Genomic DNA, 23,786 nt, shown 5'->3' with positions numbered 1-23,786 from the left:
GCTTCTGATGTGCAATTACTTTTCTTCCCTGAACACGAAGCATTTTTTTCCTTCTGGCTTGTAGACAGTCCCTGGCCTTTGTGTAGTTTACTAAGGCCCCTCTGTTGCTGCCATTTTAAGCCAAATTTGATTTGCTACAATATTTTATGGTTGGTTACACATTTGAGAATGAGAAATGGTACACTGACTTCATTTGTAAAGCTCTGCAAATGAAAAAAAGCAATTAATTTGCTAAATGTGAAAATATACCCCCTCCACCTCCACCCCCTTCTCCCCCTCCTCCCCTTTCTGAGGCAGTGTGGCCAGCAGATTAACTTGCTGATTTGATTTTTATTTCTCACAATGTCTCAATGATGAGTCTTGTTTAGGGCATGGTTTTACAGGTATCTAGGGACAATTACAGGCACTTTAACACCACTAGGTACCTCTTTTCAAATAGTTATATTCTGATGTTGGCTTCTGATCATTTACACCACCATCACATTTTATCAGTGTGTCCTGCAAGCCCCATTAGAATCAGAGACTGTGCTTCATTTGCCTATAGCATTTCCCTCATCTTTAGCCACGACCCTGAAGCTGCTTGCTATCCAAGAGATTTTGAGAGGGGATCCAATTTTCTGAAACGATTGGCTAATAGTGTTTAATGAGCTGTGTTCTGGCATGATGATATCTTCTAGATCTTGTTTTCAGAGCAAGGTGAAGCGACACCACTCATCTAAGACCCCTGTGTGTGTGTGTGTGTGTGTGTGTGTGTGTGTGTGTGACACGGTTCACATAAAAGGAGCCTGTCTTGTTTGATGGATGTAGATTAGCAGAAGCCTCTGCTCTGCTTCTGCTTGGGCTGTGATGTTAGGCTGACCCCACTTGCTTAATCTGTGGTGGAGAAAAGCTTTTAATGTGAATCTGAGATGTCAGTCATGAATTCAGTGGGTTGTCCTTAGAACCAAGCCATGTATACACTGTCCTCAATGGACAAGGGAACTGTCTCCTGGATTGCCCTATCAAATAGCCAAGGGTATGAAGTGCTTTATAAAGTGATATACATTATTATTGGTAATTATTATTAATGGATAGTTATACTGATCAAATTTATTCATATAGCACCACAAAATAGCTATATATTTTGTCCTCTCAAATCTTTGTATATCCCAGTGGTAAATTGTAACAGCACAAAGGCATTTGGTTCCATTTATGTGGTTTTTGTAATGGATGCTGGAGCTTCTTAGTTGTTCCATGCGGGTTTCTCACCGTGCTTTTGATTTGGGGTCATTTGTATAACTATCTAACGCGATCTGTGATGTAATAGGAGAAAAATCATATTTAATTATGCCACAGGCCTATACTTCCACAGCTTTGGGAACTCTGAGGATCTGTTGCTGAGTTTACAAGAGAATTTAGTTACACAAGCTTTTCCTCTGGTAAAAAAAAAAAAAAAAAAAAAGACTTTTTTTGTGCTAAAAATTATAAATTTTAGGAGGTGAGTTCTGTATGACATCACATTTCTGCAATTGCCATCTGTTTTAACAAGTTGTATTTCTTAAAAAAGATAATGCAATAAGGTTTTTTTTTTTTTTTTTTTTTTAAATGACAAATTTTCTGCCTCTGCCAGACTGTCCTTGATCTAGTGTGAGGGATGCTTCACAGTAATGCTTCAGATATGTCTACACTACACATTTATGAATGAATGATCAGGTGTGGCGAATGTTTAGCTGAGTAAACTCATTGTGTAATCTGCATTGTGATTAAATACAACACACACACACAGGACAACTTGTGATGACTTTAGCATGACATATCAATTTTAATGACACTGATTTGGGAAAAAATTTAAGCTCACTGAAGCATCATTTGACAAATAACAATAAAGAAAAAGCCTTCCCATGAGAGCTTTTCCTACCTGTTTCTATTCTTCTTTGTTCTCCACTTGAAACTTTGGGAACTTCACTTTCATCTGGGTGTTGTATCATGCCTAGAATCATAAGTACCAGAACCAGCCTTTACTAGTTGCCTCTGTGCGTTTGTGAGTGTGTATGCCTGCCCTCCCTCTCTGGCTGTGTTCGAGAGCAGATAATTTGCTAAATATTCCGTTTTAATATTTGAAAGGAGTGTAGTTTTAACGACCTTGTCTCCTCCCCCCTCTGGCTGTACCACTCAGCTTTCAGTGCCACCAACCTACTGATCACCAGGAAGAACATCCTGTCACTTCATTGTTTGCACCTGTTTGTTCTGTTTCTTTCAGTTTGCCCTGCCTCTCGTTAATTTCCAATGGTCCTTTAGTTATATATAAATTCAAATTACATTCTGCCCCACATTTTTTACCTTCTGGAGGTCAGTTTGACTGTTTTTAATGCATTAGAAATAGTCATTGACCCTTCCCCATTCATCACTCTGCTTGGCCTCTCACCCAAAAAATTCTTCTCTCCAACTCTGAAAGATGCTCTGGTCTTCACCACCCTAATTGCCAAATGGTTGATTCTCATGAGCTGCAGGTCTACTCGACCACCTTCTTATATACACTGAATGAGCGATTTAATGAGTTACCTGCATCTTGAAAAGATTAAATATACACGACGAAGCAAGACAGAAAGCAAGGCCCATTTATTTCTCTCTCTCAGCGCAACAACTTTACTAACACCTCAAGTCTAACTCACTCGACTACCCCCATGATCTTAAAGCAACTTTATACAAATGTCCAGAGATTTGTTTTGCTTTAGATGTGTATACTTTCTGGTGTGGTAGTGTCTAATTCAGCTGTTGCTGTCTGGGTAGTGGAAAGGGGGAGGGGATTGTTCTGTGTTAAACCTGTCAGCCATTGTTCTCTTGTCTTATTTCCACAAAAACAATAAAAACAAACTTCGGAAACAAAAAAACCCTACATGACAATAGTAGAGTGCTGGAGGGGTATGTTCGTAACAGCCTCCCATCTTAACCATTCTTCTCTCCTCCCTGGCCTCTTTATGCAAAATCAACATGAGCTCCATAGTATGTGGAAATGTTTGAGCAGCATTCATATGGAGGTATAACAGATGTCAGTTCATATATATAATTCTTACGCCACTTAAGGTGCCTTCACACCCACATTGTTTGGTCCGAACCAAAACAGCAGGTGTGAGAAACGCCTTGGACCACGGTCTAGACCAAGGGACCAAACTTTGGTCCGACCAAAAGACATGGTCTCAGGCTGGACCAAACTGAACTGCAGTTTGATTCATTTGCCATGTGAAAATACTTTTTTGGATGGTTTGGACTTTGACAAATTAGTTGAGGCAGCCTATCACCCATTAAACAACAGAAGCAGAAAGAGAGAAGTAGAAGTGAGCCACAGTGGCGCATGAGGAGAGGAGGAGACGAAGTATTTAACTGTAATTTGGTCTGACAAAGAACTCAAAAGTTAATTTGGGGGGGGCATAAAAATACTAAAATGTATAACTTATTTCCCTGGAGGATAAGTGTCAGGCATGCAGTGGAGCTGACCCAAACGCAAGACACAGTGATGGCGGTAACAAAAAAGGAGGACTTTACTTACAAATTGTAGACAAATAAACAGGAGCCAAAACTGGATATAAACGGTGCAGCTGAACAGTGTCTTCAAATGAACACAAACAATAGACAGGTCAAACACAAGGGCTTAAATACAAGAGGAGAACCAGCCTGGACAAACATGATTGGTGGAACTTAATGGGGTAAACAGGGTTAATAAATAGAATAAACAGAATCAGGTGAGGGGCGGAGACAGACATGGAATAGGAACACAAGACATTTCAAAACAAAAGTCCAAAACAAGGTGCAAGCTGTGACAATAAGAGAGAGAGAGCGAGAGAGAGAGGATATGAGAGGACAGGAGAGCAATGCCACCTGAAGATAAAGAAACTGCGGCAGCAGTATATAAAGGTGGCGCATGCCCGTCTACAAACCAGTCAATGTCAAGGATAGGGAGACGCACGCCCGTCTACGAACCAGTCAATGTCAAGGATAGGGAGACGCACGCCCGTCTACGAACCAGTCAATGTCAAGGATAGGGAGACGCACGCCCGTCTACAAACCAGTCAATGTCAAGGATAGGGAGACGCACGCCCGTCTACAAACCAGTCAATGTCAAGGATAGGGAGACGCACGCCCGTCTACGAACCAGTCAATGTCAAGGATAGGGAGACGCACGCCCGTCTACAAACCAGTCAATGTCAAGGATAGGGAGACGCACGCCCGTCTACGAACCAGTCAATGTCAAGGATAGGGAGACGCACGCCCGTCTACAAACCAGTCAATGTCAAGGATAGGGAGACGCAGCCCACGTAAGTGATAACAACAGGACGTAGGTATGACATGACAAAGTTCTTTAGTGCACTTGCAAAATTGCAGTGTGAAACCAAAACTAGCCGGATCAAATGTATACAGTGTAACAAAAATACGAACCTTGGTTCGGACCTTGGTCTGGACTTTCAGGTGTGAAAACGTCCCTATTCAACTGTGACCTTTGTGACTTTGAGCAATTAATTCATTGTAATGACTTACAAAAAAACTGCTTTTAAAATAGTAAACATTATACAAACAGTTGTGTATTAGGGAGTCCGCTGTTGTACCTTGTTGGAGATAATTATATTGCCTGGTTTCTCTGACTTGTGTGAAGTGAACATGAAATGAAAGGACATTAGCAAAATTCAGTAGAAATACAAAGGATATGAATTTGTGAGTGCACAGCTGAAACAGCTTACAAATGCGTGGGCTATGCCATCAGATGTCTAGACTGTGGTGATGTCTCTTATTGCTGCCTTGTTTCAGATGTGGTTTGGTGGTGACACTAGTAATGGCACATATTGCTGTGTAATTTTGCCCTGTAATTCCACCTGATGGATGCTAATGACATTGAGAGACTCCATCAGTGACATCTCCCAGTTATCAGTACAAATCCTGTCAGCCTGCATGCACCATTATCGCCCTGGCTGCCATCATTAACGTCACCATAGATACAGAGGTGGGTAGGGTCCCAGCCAAACACGTCAGCTACTCTGAATCACTCAGTACTAGTTTTCTGTGGACACACAAACTCTCCAAACTGAGAGCAGTGCTCTCACCAGAGGAAGAGATTCAAGCGTGGGCCCTAGTCTTGCTGCATAGTTTCTGAAAACCATCACAAAAAAAATCAGAGCAATACGTGTGTGTGTGTGTGTGTGTGTGTGTGTGTGCGTTAAACCAAACAGAGGAAGATATTTTGGCTATGCTTATCTCTGTTTCTCTCTCTCTCTCTCTCTCTCTCTCTCTCTATATATATATATATATATGTGTGTGTGTGTGTGTGTGTGTGTGTGTGTGAGTGTGAGAGAGAGAGAGAGAATGTAAATGTTTACGGATAAGTAGTGGTTTTGCAATCATACTTAGACCAAATTTCATGTAAAGGTTGTTTTTGGGGTCTTACTGTCTGGCTGTGAGGTGAGGATGACTGCTAAACTGAGCTTCACAGTTAATCGCAGAGGAAAGTTTTATATGTGTGACCCGCTGCTAAGCAACCAAACCACAGTTCTTTTCAATGTACTGTGACAGGACAGAGTGACAATAAGATCTGCTGTTTCCGTGAAAACCACAATGTTTGGCGTGGAGAACCACGCAATGCTTGATATTATCGCTTATGATAATAATATATGATGCAATGACTGTTTTAATGTATGTAAAATTATGAAATGTAATAATGCTTGTCAGTACAGAAACATTTTCTCTAATGTTTGAGCCTAACAATAGCTTATACAGAGCGTGTATAGAGTTTGCATATTACATATACTTTGTCACAGAGGGAAAAAACCATATACACTGATTCAACAAAATCAACCCATGAATAAATAGATTACAAAATCCAATGAAAAATTTAAAAAATGAATGCATGAATGTTGACCATTCATTCAGTATTCCTGTGACACACTTAATCTGGCCTTTTACAAAGCTGATTTATTGTTCCCATCTCTGTCAGTGCTGTCCTTGGTAAAGACAAAGCCAATGATCTTTATGGCTAAGATGGTAGATGGAGTGGAGATTGGCCTCTGGAAGGCAGAGTAGAGCAGCATATTAGTCTTCTGTGTCTCCTGTCCCTGAATCTAAAGATAGAGCTGCATCTCTTGCTCCAAAGTGACATGTGAGAAGTCCTCAGGCACTCTCAGACTCCCACTGAAACAGCAGGGGGCCCTGTCGGCTCCCAGCCCTGCAGGGAAGCAGATGGACTGGCAAACTTTTCCCTCAGATCCTCAATTACATAAAAAGGTTTGTATGCTGAGTGTGTCTGTCACAAATCAGGAGAGGGGGTGCAGCTATATTACTGTATAGTCGCACTCTCCCCTCAAGTTCAGGCTACATAAAATCCCTGAGACACCAGCCAGAGCAATCTCAGATGCACAATTAAAAAGATGCTTTATTGCAAACAAGGTTTAAAAAAAAACACACGTAAAATTGGTAAAAAACAATACAACTAAGACCATGGGCTAAAAAGTCAAGGCTCTAAGGCGCTGCCCCCACGGAGGTAAACTAAAAACGACCTCCTCATCCAGACCAGGAAGTAAAAGACTCGATAAATAAAACATCCAAAAACACGGTCACAGCAAACGCAATCAAATTGCAGTCAGTCAGTAAAAGTGAAAATAAAGAAAAACCTGACAAAAAAAACCCCAAGCTACACCAATATGTGAAAGAATCATTAGAAAGAACTGACTGCGCTATTCGCTACTCACACTATACACCACAAACTAGAAGGGTTCACCTCGTCGGGTGAAGCAGCGCCAAGACCATAAAAAAATAAAATAAAAACAGCCCAGTGAAACAATTAAAACAAGTACATACCACCTAAAAATCAGGAAGAAATAAAATACAACAAATTACTCTAGTACCGGCTCTGCAAATGTATCAAAGTATCTTGTTTTGAGAGTTGCCGTCTTTGCTGGGGAGTGCGGATGTTCCCTCCGTCGAGGGAGTTCTCTTTCCGGTTTAGCTGGCCGGCAGCTGGCGGTGTTCCGGCTCCGTCGCGCAGTCTAACCCTAATCCAATCAAACAGCTTCACGGGCAATGCTGCAACGATAAGCAAATGTGTGTGAGTACAGGGAAACGTCGATTTGCATTCACTTACACTAAGTCATAGGGAGTTAACACGTCCCTTTTGGCAGTCGATTCGCCGGCGTTAGGCGCAGCTCTCGGTTAGGCACTGGCTCCACTGGCGGGACTGCCCTGTCCTGTTGGAGGGCTCAGTCGTGCAGAGGATGGACTATGATCTCTGGGTACTGGCTCGATGCTGAGTATAGGAGGTGGCCAACCATTATTCCTTCTAAAAGACAAGGTAGCGGTGGGTGGAGGGGAGGAGCTCTGCTCCTGCCTTACGGGAGCATTCATCCAGGGCAGTGTGTGACTTACTTCCGGCACTGGTGGTGTTGTGGCGACTTCAGGGGCAACATCAGGAGGAGGCTGGGGGAAGCAGTCAATCGGACAAGGTCTGAGGTTGTTCCTGTGAATGGTCTGGACTGTGCCGTCCTTTCCTTCCGGGCAGATGACATAGATGGGCTGATCGGTTCGTGGCCTGGCAACGATTACAAACGGGTTGGGAAGCCACCTAGGGGACAGCTTACCTTGTCCCCTCCTGCGAAAATTTTGGTGCAGGACTCTCACCTGGCAGCGATGGTAAGCCACGGGCTCGATGATCGTAACGGCTCTGGTCTCGGGCTTGTCGTTGTCAGGCGTGTCGCTGTACTAAACTGTAGGCTTCCTGCAAGGAGCGGTAGTGCTGTTGGACCCAGCCCTCCAATGTGTCTCGGTGCTGCAGGGGACCAACATTATGGACAACATCCACGGGTAGCCTGGCGTGCTGCCCAAACACCACGTAATGGGGAGTCATTCCGGTGCTGCTATGAATGGTGTTATTATAGACCTGTAGGAGCTCTGGAAGCTTCCATGGCCAGTGGGCCTGTTCCTCCACATTGAGCGGCGCCAGCAGGAAGAGCAGACTCTGGTTAAAACGTTCACAAGCGCCATTTCCTTGGGGGTTGTAAGGGGTGGTGTGGCTCTTGGTGCACCCACACAGCTGGCAAAAATGCTGCTTCATCAGTCCTGACTCGAACGCTGCACCCCGATCGGTCAGAATGCGTTCTGGGCAGCCAAAGGGGAGAATCAGTGCATTCCACAGGGCTCTAACTGTTGTTGTGGCAGTCTGGTCTTTTCGTTTGCAACAGCCAGGGCGTATCCGGAGAACAGATCAGTGATGATCAGTATATAGGGATACCTATCTGTTGGTCGCCCAAGCGAAAGGTAATCAAGGCCCACAATCTCAAACGGGTAACGACTCAGTATTGGCTTTAAAGGTATTGGCTAAAAAGCCTTACTCACCACACAGGTGGGGCATTGAGTGGACCGTGATCGTACATCCTTGCTCATACCAACCCAGAACAACCTGCAGCGGAGCATGGAGAGCGTGCGGTCTGCACTCGCATGTCCTGCTGCACGGTGATATGCTTCCCAAACCCTGCGGCTCTGCTCTGGGGAACAACAGCTTGGTGCACAAACATCTCTGTGGCTGGCTCGGTAATGGTCCTTGTAAGAACTCCACCCTTCACCTCCAGTCGATCCCACTCCTTCAACAAGGCCTGTGCGTAAGTAGAACATGCGTGTTTAGAGTTGCTTTCAGGGTGCTCACCTCGTTCCTTCCATGTATGGACAAAACAGACATCTGCATTCTGTAATGGATGCTCTGCTCATGGCTCAGCCTCTGGCTCAACCAACGGTTGAGGCGCAGCCTCCATGGTCTGGACCACCGTTGCTGTGGTTGTTTCCCCCAGTAATCGTGACAGCACATCTGCATTTCTGTTCGTTGTCCCCGGCCTATACCTGATAGCATAGGAAAAAAGTTAGCCAACTGTGCAACCCACCTTTGCTCCGTGGCACCCAGCTTGGCTGTATCCAGATGTACTAAAGGGTTATTGTCCATAAACACAGTCACTTGAGCCCCCCAGAGACAGTCTTTGAATTTTTCCGTCACTGCCCACTTCAAGGCTTAAAGTTCTTACTTAAAAGAGCTATAGTTTTGATCGTTTCTTTCGGTTGGGTGTAGGCTCCGGCTTGCATAAGCAATGACGTGCTCCCTACCTTCTTGGACCTGGGAGAGCACTGCTCCTAAGCCATCCAGACTGGCATCTGTGTACAGACGGTGTAATGGTCACCCATTAAAATATATATAAATATATATGTTTTAATATGTCTATTTTTTTCCATTCCTTCCTTGTATTCTCATTTGAATGTCTGTTTATAAAATTGCCTTAATAATAAACAGTTAGTTGGAGGATGGGACTTTCAGACAGCCTGCAGTAAAAGAAAAAAACACGGGAAAAGGACTAAGGTCCCATCTATTGGCCTGCCAATCAGTTGGAGGTGTTGGTGGGATGGGACAAGTTTTTTTAGGTACTGCCAGTAGGTTAGGAGGAGGCAGAAGCGGCACAGGCGAGAGGCGGCATCACCTTTTGATTATGGTTGGACACCCTTTGTGTTGATACGGGTCGCACATGCGAAGGATTACTGTTTTTTTTTTTTGTTGGCGTGGACGCATGCAAGCGATCTTTTTTCACCTTTTGGTCCTTTTTCCTTTTTTTACCTTTTGTGGGGCAAAAAATCCTGGAAGCGGTCGCCAACCTGGTACAGACGGGTGAGACACGGGGTTTTTAAACAGGACCGCCGTGTCCCAATCGGAGAGGTGTAAGCGTATCATTGGTCGGTACGCTGCCGCGGGAGAGACTATTCAAAGACCTGTGCGCTTTGCGAAATTACAATGTATATAATGTAAATCATGAACTTTTGTTGGGGAAGTGTTGTATGATTGTATGGTGATGTCTGTTTGTCGGTCGGGTGCACTTTATAAAATAACATTAGCAGTCATTGGTACGCTCTTCTTCTTTCTTTCGGGATAAATGTATGGTGGGGGATTTATCGATCTGTAAACGGATAAATTCAAATCTGTTGTAAATACGGTCAGTTCAACGGAGGTTTGTGTGTATACTAATATGTATTGTGTTCTTACTGTGATTTTAAAGAGTACAGCATAGTTTTTGTTATCGCCAGCAGCTGTAGTATAGGCAAATAGTCCGCCCAGACCTTTTATGCGTTTGTAGCCCCTTTCTATTCGGAGAGATAGAGAGCGTTCGTTACAACGGAAGAGCAGTTGAAAATCGGCATAGGCCAGGATTGGAGCACTCAGGAGGGCATTTTTTAGGCGGCAAAACGACTCCTGACACGCCGAGGACCAAGTGATGGGGGCTGTGTGGCGGTTGGCAGTTCCATGCAACGGCTGGTGCAGGGGAGCAGCAATCTGATGGGAGGAGCTGTAACAGTTGGAATGTTGTGTTGTACCGCACCCTTTCGACCAAAGTCTTCCTCGTCGAAGGCAAATACATCGGTCCAATTGCTGAGGAAAGCAGTGAGCTGGGACTGCTGGGATGACATCAAACCTTCCCCCCGCAGTTCCAAGGCTGGGTGATGCTCCATTTCCCCTGCACCTACAGCCCTCACGTCCACTTCCACCACCTCAGGCCCCACACTCCTCAGGACCAGCTCGTTCTGGCCTTGTACATCACCTGGCTGGACTTGGGTCACCCGGGCCAATGGACATCGTTGCGGCACCTCTACAGGAGAGAGACTAGGGTTACAAACTCTGACTGGAACTTTACCTTCCCTTATATAGCACAAGGATCTGGCAACCCTCCAGTCCTGATCCCGATCATCAATGGCTTCCACCAACACCAGGCATTCGGGTAGGGTCACAGCTTGGGGAACATGGGCCCAAAGCACCATTTCGACTCCAGGGGGGATGATCACCAGGGGCTGTCTCTCCAGCTTAACCACTCCCTGTAACACACTGGGGGTCACAAAACAAGCCCTTTGACATTCAGCAAAAGCCTTTTCCCAGGCCTTATCAGCACGTGGAGGCAGAACAGACTTTAAAGCTTCTAGACCAGGATGCCCATCTCGAAAGAGACCTGACCAGCAGTCAGCAATCACATTCATCCCTAGGAGACCATATTCCGTATTTATGCAATCGTCTCGAACAATGACAACCCCCTTCCCCTGATGATAAAATCCAGCACGACATATCCTAAGTATGGGACCGGCAATCCATTGGCTGCCTTGAGGGTGAGCCAGGATACCTCATCGGGATCACCAATCCTCTCATCTCCAAAGTAGCGCTGAAAAAGACATTGGCCGAAGAGTGTAACCTGTGAGCCGGTATCAAGTATACATGGAATTTGTTTACCTTTGATGACTACTTCCACCTCTGGGCACTAAGTCGTAGGGAGTTAACACGTCCCTTTTGGCAGTCGATTCGCCGGCGTTAGGCGCAGCTCTCGGTTAGGCACAGCTCTCGGTTCGGCAAGGTGTCAGCAACTTTACTCTGCAGTAGAAGAGAGGGCGCCATCTTGGACCATTGCCCCTTTTATAACTCCGCTCCGCCCATCACTAAGGTTACTAACTGGCTCCACTGGCAGGTACGGGAGTGGAGAGAGAGAGCACAACCATGAAAAATACACAGTGGCAACCCCACAGCCCATATTTAACACACTCCAACTTTGCAATAAAACATACAATCTCCCCATCCCCCCACTTGTCCTAAAACGGTCCATTTTTGACATGTGTTTTATGAGAATTCCATAAAAAGGTTTGTATGCTGAGTGTGTGTTTCATTAGAATTCCATAAAAAGGTTTGTATGCTGTGTGTGTGTGTTTCATGAGAATTTCATAAAAAGGTTTGTATGCTGAGCGTGTGTTTCATGAGAATTCCATAAAAAGGTTTGTATGCTGTGTGTGTTTAATTAGAATTTCATAAAAAGGTTTGTATGCTGAGTGTGTGTTTCATGAGAATTCCATAAAAAGGTTTGTATGCTGAATGTGTGTTTCATTAGAATTCCATAAAAAGGTTTGTATGCTGAGTGTGTGTTTCATTAGAATTCCATAAAAAGGTTTGTATGCTGAGTATGTGTTTCATTAGAATTCCATAAAAAGGTTTGTATGCTGTGTGTGTGTTTCATGAGAATTCCATAAAAAGGTTTACATGCTGAGTGTGTGTTTCATTAGAATTCCATAAAAAGGTTTGTATGCTGAGTGTGTGTTTCATGAGAATTCCATAAAAAGGTTTGTATGCTGAGTGTGTGTTTCATGAGAATTCCATAAAAAGGTTTGTATGCTGAGTGTGTGTTTCATGAGAATTCCATGAAAAGGTTTGTATGCTGAGTGTGTGTTTCATGAGAATTCCATAAAAAGGTTTGTATGCTGAGTGTGTGTTTCATGAGAATTCCATAAAAAGGTTTGTATGCTGAGTGTGTGTTTCATGAGAATTCCATAAAAAGGTTTGTATGCTGAGTGTGTGTTTCATGAGAATTCCATGAAAAGGTTTGTATGCTGAGTGTGTGTTTCATGAGAATTCCATAAAAAGGTTTGTATGCTGAGTGTGTGTTTCATGAGAATTCCATAAAAAGGTTTGTATGCTGAGTGTGTGTTTCATGAGAATTCCATAAAAAGGTTTGTATGCTGAGTGTGTGTTTCATGAGAATTCCATAAAAAGTTTTGTATGCTGAGTGTGTGTTTCATTAGAATTCCATAAAAAGGTTTGTATGCTGAGTGTGTGTTTCATGAGAATTCCATAAAAAGGTTTGTATGCTGAGTGTGTGTTTCATTAGAATTCCATAAAAAGGTTTGTATGCTGTGTGTGTTTCATTAGAATTTCATAAAAAGGTTTGTATGCTGAGTGTGTGTTTCATGAGAATTTCATAAAAAGGTTTGTATGCTGAGTGTGTGTTTCATGAGAATTTCATGAAAAGGTTTGTATGCTGAGTGTGTGTTTCATGAGAATTCCATAAAAAGGTTTGTATGCTGAATGTGTGTTTCATTAGAATTCCATAAAAAGGTTTGTATGCTGAGTGTGCCTTGACTTTGAAAAGACAGAGTCATTGTGGAGTATGTGCCGTGGTCCTACGACTATATCTCACACAGTCTGGAAACACTAACAGTGACAGATGTCTAGGAATGACATACAGTCTAAGGTCATGCTTATATCTGTCAGGACTTTCAAGGATTTTTGTAATGTTACTGGATTATTTACTATATGTTCACCCAGATGACTTCTGTATTCATATTTTCAGTCATGTAATCTTTATGTTTCTCTGCTTCCTGAATGAAATAAAAATTAAACAGCCATTACTCACTGCTTCTGTTTGAACCTAAACTGGCCCAGGTTATTTGGTTGGTAAACAAAAAATAATTATTTTATTTCACTTGCTTAATTGCCACTATCAGATATTACAAGAAGACATTAAATATTAGACATTATCCTTCAGTTTGCATTATATGGTCTCCAGGAAATGATAACAGTTTAATGGTAACAGTTTGACTCTAGAGAACAGAGCTATACCTTATCTTAAATACAGTTAAATGCAGGATTATAATACAGTTGTTTTGCAATTATCTGAATACATAACACTAAAGGAGTCATTTTATGACTGATTTGTATTAGCATTGTTTGGGTTGCTGTCCTCACATTAACTCGAGTCCCTGCGTGAATCTGTCTGGGTGCAGTCACATGCAGGTTAATTATGAGGAAATCCATCCAGTCATTTTGCACCAAAAACACAAAGTAAAATAACGTTACAGACAGATAATAGGGCGATGGGATCTGATTGATGCACTTATTGTAAGTCGCTTTGGTTAAAAGCGTCTGCCAAATGCCAAGTTGTAGATAGATTCACTCTTTTAAAATAACGAAGGAATCCATCTAAGCCTTTCTTTTACTAGCTTTTGTTCCACATGTTATGAAGCAGTATAAAGAGTACACTTTGTACATATCTGTTGGTTTTGCTTTGTATATGGAACATCATCATTTGTAAGTCTCACTTTTACATTCAATATCGGATGTCTGTCCATACTGTTTAGCCTTCATTTATTCAAAAGGCAGATGCAGGAGAGGAACAGACTATTCTCTGTATTTATCGCAGAGTAGTACTTTGTTTCCTCTGCTTCACTCCAGAGTTACTATTGTTCAAACAGTTCAAATGTTATGTTATTATTTGTCTGATTGCAGTGTAATGTCACACTTTAAATCAAGACGTTATCTTGATAAAGATGCAGTGTGGCACATTTCTTTAATGATCTAATCTGTGACAATGACGACTAAGACCTCTTAAAATGTAGAGTGGAACAATTTACCACAGTATCAATAATTTATTCCTCTGCTCACCGGTTCCAAAAATGGAATATCCTCATCCATCACTGGGACAGTTGTAGTGCTGACAGAAAGCATCTTGTCATTTAAGTCAGTCTCCAGCAGAGGCAGAGAGTTGTGCCCTGACCTCTGTCACCTTCACATGTGTTTACACAGCTCCAGTAAGGGTCTCAGCCAGTATCCACCCCTCTGTAATCACTGTCTTATTTACAGTCATTGCCAGCATCCCCTGACTGAGAGCTGGATTCTCATTAATGCCAGCGAGGCAGTCCAAGGTTTCTCTGACGGAACCAGTCTGTGTCTCATCTTGCAGGCTTGCTCACACAGAGCCGAATATCTGTGAGAACAAGCCCATAAAGCCTGGTAAAATGAAAAGAAAAGAAACAAGCAACCAGTAACCCTGGCTTTGAGTTAGGGTTAGAACCCTATTTTAGACAAGGAAAAGGAGAGAGAAAGAGGAAGAAAAAGAGGGAGAGGGGAGAGAGAGAGAGAGAGAGAGAGAGAGAGAGAGAGAGAGAGATGTGAGTGATTTATTAGAGTAGCCAGACACTTAATAATTACTTAACACACGCACACATAGATCACCTCTACAGTATTTCTGTCAGGCTGTGGCGATGGAATGGAAATGACATGAGATTGATGGCAGGAAGCAGGGGCCTGGCCCAGGGGGAAAGCAGAGCAAGGTCTTACTTATAAAAACATCAATCAGACCCCTGTGCCCTATGGAAACAAAATCAGCAAACAACAGAATGTCTATCACATGCCATACATCCCGATTCTCCTCGGGAACGGTACTGCCCGTACTCCATCTCATGCTTAATGAAGATATTAAGCTGGCCTTGTACATGCTGTTGTTCTGAAAGGGAAATGTCACTACTGAGAACCCATTAGATGCGCATTGTACCAGAGGCTCAGTAGAACTGTGACTGTAACAGTAAGCATGTATGTCCCTCTGTCTTTCCGTGGTACATTCTTTAATGTGACTACTAAGGACTAGTGGACTAGTAGTCTAGTAGTATTTGTACTTTTGTTTAAGTTAAGACACCAGTTAGACGCCTGATTCTGACTTTATTAATGCTGACTGCAGGTGGAGCCCAATCATAAAAACATCTCTTTTTTTTTATTTTGAATGGGGGGGGGGGGCATTCTCTATTACCTTAAGCGTCTACACAGCTTAATGCGACCTTGCTCACTCTTCCATAAAATCACAAAGAGCTGAACAAAGATCATAAATATAACCAGATCTTCTATATTTATTTTGTGCATAGCAGGTACTGATAAAAATATTCTGACATTCCATTTTTTTCTTCTCTAAAAGTGTCATTACTACACTTAGTGAACCCAGTATGTGGTGCAGCAATGTTTTAATGTGCACATCTTTTTTCACTTCTCCTCACCACTGACCTGAGCTTAGCTCGACCTTCATCATTTGACCTTTGAATTCAAATGGCTAGTGGTTAAGCAGCACTTCTTTAATGTTGCATTCCGATAAGACTCATGGAATCTGAGATGGACTGGTCTGTCTTCAAATATATGTCTTTATAATTAATTACAAAGAAAGCACACTGTAAGCAGTTTATCTAAGAACTTGCTATCTATTTTAAGCAACATTAAATGTTATTTCTCAGACTAATTGGGCTACCTGCTGACAACACAACAGGCATTTCATAGTAATTTATAATATTTAAATGTGAAAAAAAAGATTAGTGCTACAGATCAACTTGAGCTATTAATTATGACGTACAGTATAGGGGCGCACTAATGCCTCTGGTTTTCTTCCTCCATGGCCTGTTTTCCCACTGTGTGGTATTACAGGGCAAGGTGAGAAGAAACAGCTATGGGGAGAAGAGGTTGGAACTGTGGAAATGCACATTCATGTTTTAATTAACTCCAAGTTAAAATGGCGTGAAATTGAAAATGATTATAGCCAAAGTAAATATGTCTAATTAGGATATGGGGGTCCAGAGTTAAGGAATTGATAACCATTGTTTACTGGAGGAAGTGAGTCATCTGGACTGAATATGAAGTTAGGAATATATAAATAGATAATCACAGTTTGTAAAACAAACAAACAAACAAACAAACAAACAAAGAACAACAACAACAAAACCCTGCATACACAAGCAGTTTATGTTTGCTATTCAGTTCAATTAACTAGCTGCAATGATATGGAGAGGAAACTTACCTCATTTGGAAATCCCTTGCTTTCGGTAACTTTACAGTGCAAATGTAATTCAGGCCTCAACCCATCCCTCTGTTCCTCTTCAGCTGCTGGTCATCGCTTTCACATGTAACACTTGCATTAATTCCTCCTAGCCAACAGTGATAGGGCATAGCTACGTGACCGAATTGAATCACTGCTGTCAGTTTGGGCATCAGGAGACAACGGCACTTGTGTCATGATTCACGTGAATAGGCAGAAATGAGAACTCTGTGGATGTTCTGGAATGCAGTTGCATTGTTTTCATGTTTTTAATCAATAAAGCAGAACAAATAGAGGGGTTTGGTGATGGGGAAGTGGAGAAAGATCTGTCATTACATGATAAATGTGTCTGTTAGAAAAAGAACAGTTTGATTATGTTCATTGGTTCCAGTTTTAATCTAATTGATTGTACTGTGGAATGTGGTTAAGGTTTGGGCATCTGTTCTAGAAATAGATTTTGGTTGTCATCATCCCTTATGAGTGGGACAGTCCTAAACAAGACACTGTTGGCATATATCACAGCACTATGCAAAAACGAAAGTGTGCATTCACCTTATAAAACACTACAATGCTGTTTTTTGTTTGCCTTTGTGATACAACTGCCATCTTCTGCTGCAAACTGTTTTTTTTTTTGTTTTTTTTTTCCCCCCGGAAGACACTGCAGGACTGTTGGCTGTTATTTAACGCCTGGCTGCCACTGTCCTGTCAACAGCTAAATCTCTGTCTGTCATTTTAATCCTCCTCCATGTTAGATCACAACTGATCATAAATAAGTTCACTGCTCTGCTCCTCCTGGCTGTAATCAGATCCCCCATCACAGCACTGAGGGGAGCCTTTTAGTATCGTAGCAAAACTCAATCTCCCACACTCCTCAGCATCTCTTTTATAGAATGTGTAAAAATGAAAATGTTAGCACTTACAATCTCTTTTAATACCAAACCTAAGATTTGGTAAACATGCCCTCATTAAGCATGCCCTCATAAGCATTTATGGGACTTAGAGGAAATGTACAGCTGAATAAGTCCTCTTTGGATAAAATCTTTTGAAATATATTTTCTAACTAATTTGATAATTGCACACATTTACCAAGGAATACTGAAGTCACTGAGAATCAGCCTGTTGGGCAACATTTGGATACTTCATTCTTCATTTGCTATGGCAGAAATAGCAAAGTAAAACTCACTAGTCCAAAATTCAGTTGTCTCTCAGAATAGCAATTTAACTGACTCTCTTCCTGTTGTGTCTTAAAGTCTTGAGAAGTTGTTGTGGCTGATTCTATGACAGTGTGTCTACTGTACACCAGCAGTATGTATGTCCACTGTGCACCAGCAGTATGTATGTCCACTGCACATCAGCAGTAAGTGTGTCCACTGTACACCAGCAGTATGTGTGTCCACTGTACACCAGCAGTATGTATGTCCACTGTGCACCAGCAGTATGTATGTCCACTGCACATCAGCAGTAAGTGTGTCCACTGTACACCAGCAGTATGTATGTCCACTGTGCACCAGCAGTAAGTGTGTCCGCTGCACATCAGCAGTAAGTGTGTCCACTGTACACCAGCAGTATGTATGTCCACTGTGCACCAGCAGTATGTATGTCCACTGTACACCAGCAGTATGTATGTCCACTGCACACCAGCAGTATGTATGTCCACTGTACACCAGCAGTAAGTGTGTCCACTGTACACCAGCAGTATGTATGTCCACTGTGCACCAGCAGTATGTATGTCCACTGTACACCAGCAGTAAGTGTGTCCACTGCACACCAGCAGTACGTGTGTCCACTGAACACCAGCAGTATGTATGTCCACTGTACACCAGCAGTAAGTGTGTCCACTGCACACCAGCAGTAAGTATGTCCACTGTACATCAGCAGTATGTATGTCCACTGCACACCAGCAGTATGTATGTCCACTGCACATCAGCAGTATGTATGTCCACTGCACACCAGCAGTATGTATGTCCACTGTACATCAGCAGTATGTATGTCCACTGCACATCAGCAGTATGTATGTCCACTGCACACCAGCAGTATGTATGTCCACTGTACATCAGCAGTATGTATGTCCACTGTACATCAGCAGTATGTATGTCCACTGTACACCAGCAGTATGTATGTCCATTGTACACCAGCAGTAAGTGTGTCCACTGCACATCAGCAGTATGTGTGTCCATTGTACACCAGCAGTAAGTGTGTCTACTGTACACCAGCAGTAAGTGTGTCCACTGCACACCAGCAGTAAATGTGTCCACTGTACATCAGCAGTAAGTGTGTCCACTGCACACCAGCAGTATGTGTGTCCACTGTACACCAGCAGTAAGTGTGTCCACTGTACATCAGCAGTAAGTGTGTCCACTGTACATCAGCAGTACGTGTGTCCATTGCACACCAGCAATAAGTGGCTGTTACTCAGAGCCGCCTCTGTCTCAGCTTGAATGTAACACACTCTGAACTCTGTGTTGTTGAGGGACTGTACGTTGAGATGCATGTGTAGAGTATGATGTCTTGTCATTGTCACATGAGTCTTCAGTGACATCCTCATTTAATCCATGGCATTTAGACCGGTATGTTTCTACAGAAAGAGACCAGGATGACAGTCGACTAAGGAAATGTATAAACCTTTCTTTCCCATATCACTACTGAAAATACTGGCTCATATTTTCTATTAAAACATTTTTGATATCATACCAGTACAACATATCAGTATTTCAGATAAATATTATTAGTTCATTAACATCAAACATGATATGCATGTTTGATGACCTTTATATGTGCAGATTCCTACTAGAAGCAGAGAGTAAATTACTGCCTGGACGGCTAATTCTTCCACAGTAGAATGTCTTGTCCAAATGTTTCTCATTCCCTGCAAGTGCATTTAGTACAAAAACAATGCTAGACTCTGCCTCTCTACTCAGATTGAGCCATGCTGTTATGATGGTGATGATGGCCAGTGTCAGGAGTTTGGTTACTGTCATGTGTAATTACCAGGACTGGTGACATTATTATTGCTAATTTTGTGTGTACAGGATTTGAAGAAAATATTCATTATGTGTTTAAGGGAACATTGCTTTGGACCCCACTCCAGGTCAAGCAGCTTTTTTCTCTCTGTCCCTACTCTTTCCTGTATGCCAGTGTTATGAGTGGTGCTCTTTCCCAGACCCACATATACATGAATATCCTCAAATATTCAGTCAAAAATAAATCAGAAACCCACACTATGCTACTTCAGATGATGGGGATAAATTATTTGTTTATGAACATAATTTTGTTTCTATTGATCTCTCGATCAGTTTGAACAATGTGCTCCCTAATTGTTATCTTTTGCAGAATCTTTCCATTTCCTTCTGCAACTGGAATAATTATTGGAGCAGACATGGTTGGCTTGGGCTATGAAAGGATGTCTTAAGACAGAGTAGCTCACTTTTAGAGTAAAACACTGTAGACCTGCCAACCACTGCTGTGCTCTAATGATGTCAATCCCCTATAGATTATACTGTAAACATGTCTGAATGAAGTTTCTCCTCTCATTATGACTGGATGCTATCTGCTGCTAATAGCTTGAGTAATTGAAGAAACATGCTGTCTTATGTCCCATTTACATTTATTTGTTTATCATTCAACTTGTCCTTGAATTGTTTTGATTCTTTAATCATCACAAAATGACCAAATGTCTTGTCATGTTCACAATTCTTCGATAAGGAAGATAATGTGTTTTTTTTTTCATGCACTTTGCAACAAAAAACATTCGAGTAAGAGTTGTAAGGGATACATGGCATGTCCTAAAAACTACCAATCACTGTTTTCAAATATTCAAGGATTCTTGATTTGTCATTGTGCAGGTGTGGTTACACTACAAGGAAACTGAGAGGAAACTTAAATTCAGTGCTAAATAAATAAATAACCACTCGACTTTGTGAGGCCCATTTTGTTTACAAATGTCTTGGAATTCATGTGTCTAAAGCCCTCTCACTTTAGAGCTGTCTTTTACTGTGGCTGTAGTTTCATCAGCCTCTGACTGTCATATCTTACTCTTTGACACACTGAAGCATTCAGTCTTTTGTCATGATCATCAGAGCAGTGTTCTTCCTATTTTGCATTGAGACCATCAGTGTAATAGTTCAAACTGATGCTGAGATTATGTTTGTTCTATAGGCTTAGTGCGACAAGTGTCTGAAACGCATGCTGTTTATTTGGTTCTTTTTTGTTGTTGTTTTCATGTAACTTTACTATTATTATTTTTTCATGGAACTTTATTGTTTTATGTTAAAGGACACAGAATTGTACAGCTGATGTTTCTGTTTGTGAGACATTTAGCAAATAGTGGTAAATAGTTGTGCATAGACTAAAATTAAATATTTGTTTGGTTCTGATTTGTAGCAAGATGTTTTTCCAACACCATGTTTTCCATTAGGCTGAGCTGTGGGTTTCTTACTTAAACTTCGGCACTGTCAGTGATCCATTCTCCGTCAGTTCTCTCCTAGTTTATACTAACAACAGCAACAACAACAACAACAGCTAATGTCATTTCTGTACAGGGGTAAAGGGGCAATCCCTATCTCTATTCTATATGAATTTGGTTGCCTTTTTACCAAATCATTTTTTCACTGTACAGTGTGGACCAGTAAACCAATTCATATTCCTCATTCAAAATACAGATGAGTTTGCTTCTAGTGTGCAAGCAGGGTCACTGATTGAATTCCCAGTGAGGCGCAGGTGTGTGCACTCACCACCATCTACTGGAGAAATACCATTTGACATAGATACCCCTTGTCTTGGTTCCCTTTATGAATGCATTGGACTCTGTGCTATTCACGCTCAATGTAAACCAGCATGAGTTCAGTTCCCACCAAATTTGGACTTTGTTTGATGACAGCTGTCCTTTCTGGGTAAAGAGTTCTGAGATGTACTGTGAGAGACTGGGAGAGAGAGAGAGATATTCCTTAGAAAGAACTTAGTATAAAATAAATGGAGAAATTTATGACAGGAACACTCCATCATAGAAATGACATTGAGAAATGTATTGTATAAAGTCTCCTCTGAAATTACTGTAAGAATGTTACAAGAAAACTGGACAAAACATGGCTTCAGGAATTTCCAAAGGGTAAAATATAGAATGCTCAGGAAGGACCTTTGTAAAGACTTGTCAAGATTTGTAAAGATTTGTAACTGATAAAGCATTGGGCTGTCACATCCTCCATCCTAAGATCCAAGAAATGAATTAAGGAGGAGAGAGATCTGTTTACATGCAAACTTCAATTATGTGTTTAATCTCATTTTCCATTCAGAAGACAACTGACAAATCATAGAGCCCTGTTGGATATCTAGTCATGGATAAATGGCTTGGCAGTTCATGCATACCTTGGTCTTCATCTCAGTATGTTGTATTAGGACACATTCATGAGGCAACGGCGACCAGAAATCCACAAAGATTGTTTTAAATGCATTCACAGTCATGTATTGAGAATTTTTGAATAGAGTTAGGGTTAGGGTTAGGGTTAGGACTATCTGCTTCCAAACACATTATTAGCTCTGAAGCTGCTGAGGTGGTTTGATCCTTTCTCACAGACACATTGTGGGAAATGAATCATTGTTTAAATAGCAACAGCTCTCAATGTCCAAGGATCAATACCAGAGATGTATTACATTCCACAAACTATTTACTGTACAGAAATCCTCTCATTAAAAAAAAAAAACACAAACAACAACAACAACAACAACAATAAAACTTGACACTCTCTACCATCTAGACTGATGAATGACCTAAGGTGCAATGGAAAAGCTCGGACAGTCTTAGGTTCCTGCTCTAAAGTAATGTGTCATTTGGAGACAGACAGACACAATCTCTTTGTTCTCCCATTTCTTCCCATGAATACAGTGTACACAGTGGCTGATATCCAAGCTGCAGAATAAGTATGTTATGTGTTGCACACACAGAATCTCATTCCTAACTATCATAAATGCTGATATTGTACAGTACATTAGTAATCACTCAGATGTTTAAATACACCACAACAAACATTTGAATCCACTTATATTGAGACCTTATGACCTCTGTAAATTGTCTCAGGCACATTCCAATTTAATTCCATTTGCCAAAACGATGATGGGGCGGCAGGTGGCGCGGTGGGTAGCGCTGTTGCCTCGCAGCAAGAAGGTCCTGGGCTCAATTCCTGGCCGGGCGGCCAAGATCCTTTCTGTGTGGAGTCTCTGTTCCGTGTGCATGTTTTCCATGTGTCTGCTTGGGTTTCCTCAAGGAGCTCTGGTTTCCTCCCACAGTCCAGACATGTAAGTCAGGTGAACTGGAGATACTAAATTGTCCCTAGGTGTGAATGTGTTGGTCTGTGTGTCTGCCCTGTGATGGACTGTCCAGGGTGTTCCCCTGTCTTTTGCCCACTGAGTGCTGAGGCCCCAGCACCCTCCATAGCCCTAATTAGAATGAATGAATGACTGAAAATAATGAATGAATGAATGAAAATAATCAGTCACATGAGTTCAGAGCTCTGTACAGAACATGACAGTGCTTTGTCATGGGGTTCAATACTTCCCTAAAGGCAGTGGAATGCAAGTGATTTATGATATTGTCTCAAAACAGAAGCATTGACTGTGTCGTTAGTTTTTGCTGTAGTAAGACCTCTGTGCTCCAGAGCTTTACTTTTCTCGTGTGAAGCGGTTTTTACTAATACTCATAGACATTTTTAAATTCAGTCTGCTCAACTGCATTTATGCTGGCTGTTGATATTTTTTTCCTCTTTGTCTTTTTTCCCTCTTATGGAACATAAGTCTAGTAATGTTTTATCATATTCTCTTAGCTTAGGGCTTACAAGGTCACCCTCCATACTGTACCTTTGACAAAATGACCGGTCATGCCCCTGAGCACATTTTTGTCATTCAAATCTAGAATGACTGTATGCTCTCAGCTTCTGTAAAAGAGCAAAAAAGAGACAGGGAAGGTTGAGTTGGCACAGAACTGAGAAAGTATCCTGGTCTATGGAGACTGAGTTGTCCTCTAGATAGAAATAGACATAATGAGGATTAATAATAAAACCTGCCAGCTTGAGCTAACTGTTTACACGTTTCTACACAACATATGGCACATAATGTACAGGTCCATTATGTGTCAGTGAGCTTTGACAGTATATGGTACATAATGTACAGGTCCATTATGTGTCAGTGAGCTTTGACAACATATGGCACATAATGTACCATTCCATTATGTGTCAGTGAGCTTTGACAACCTATGGCACATAATGTACAGTTCCATTATGTGTCAGTGAGCTTTGACAACATATGGCACATAATGTACAGGTCCATTATGTGTCAGTGAGCTTTGACAGCATATGGTACATAATGTACAGGTCCATT

This window comes from Chanos chanos, chromosome 10, assembly GCF_902362185.1.
Source record: "Chanos chanos chromosome 10, fChaCha1.1, whole genome shotgun sequence".
NCBI classification, from domain to species: domain Eukaryota; kingdom Metazoa; phylum Chordata; class Actinopteri; order Gonorynchiformes; family Chanidae; genus Chanos; species Chanos chanos.
Note: the sequence above shows the minus strand (reverse complement) of the source record.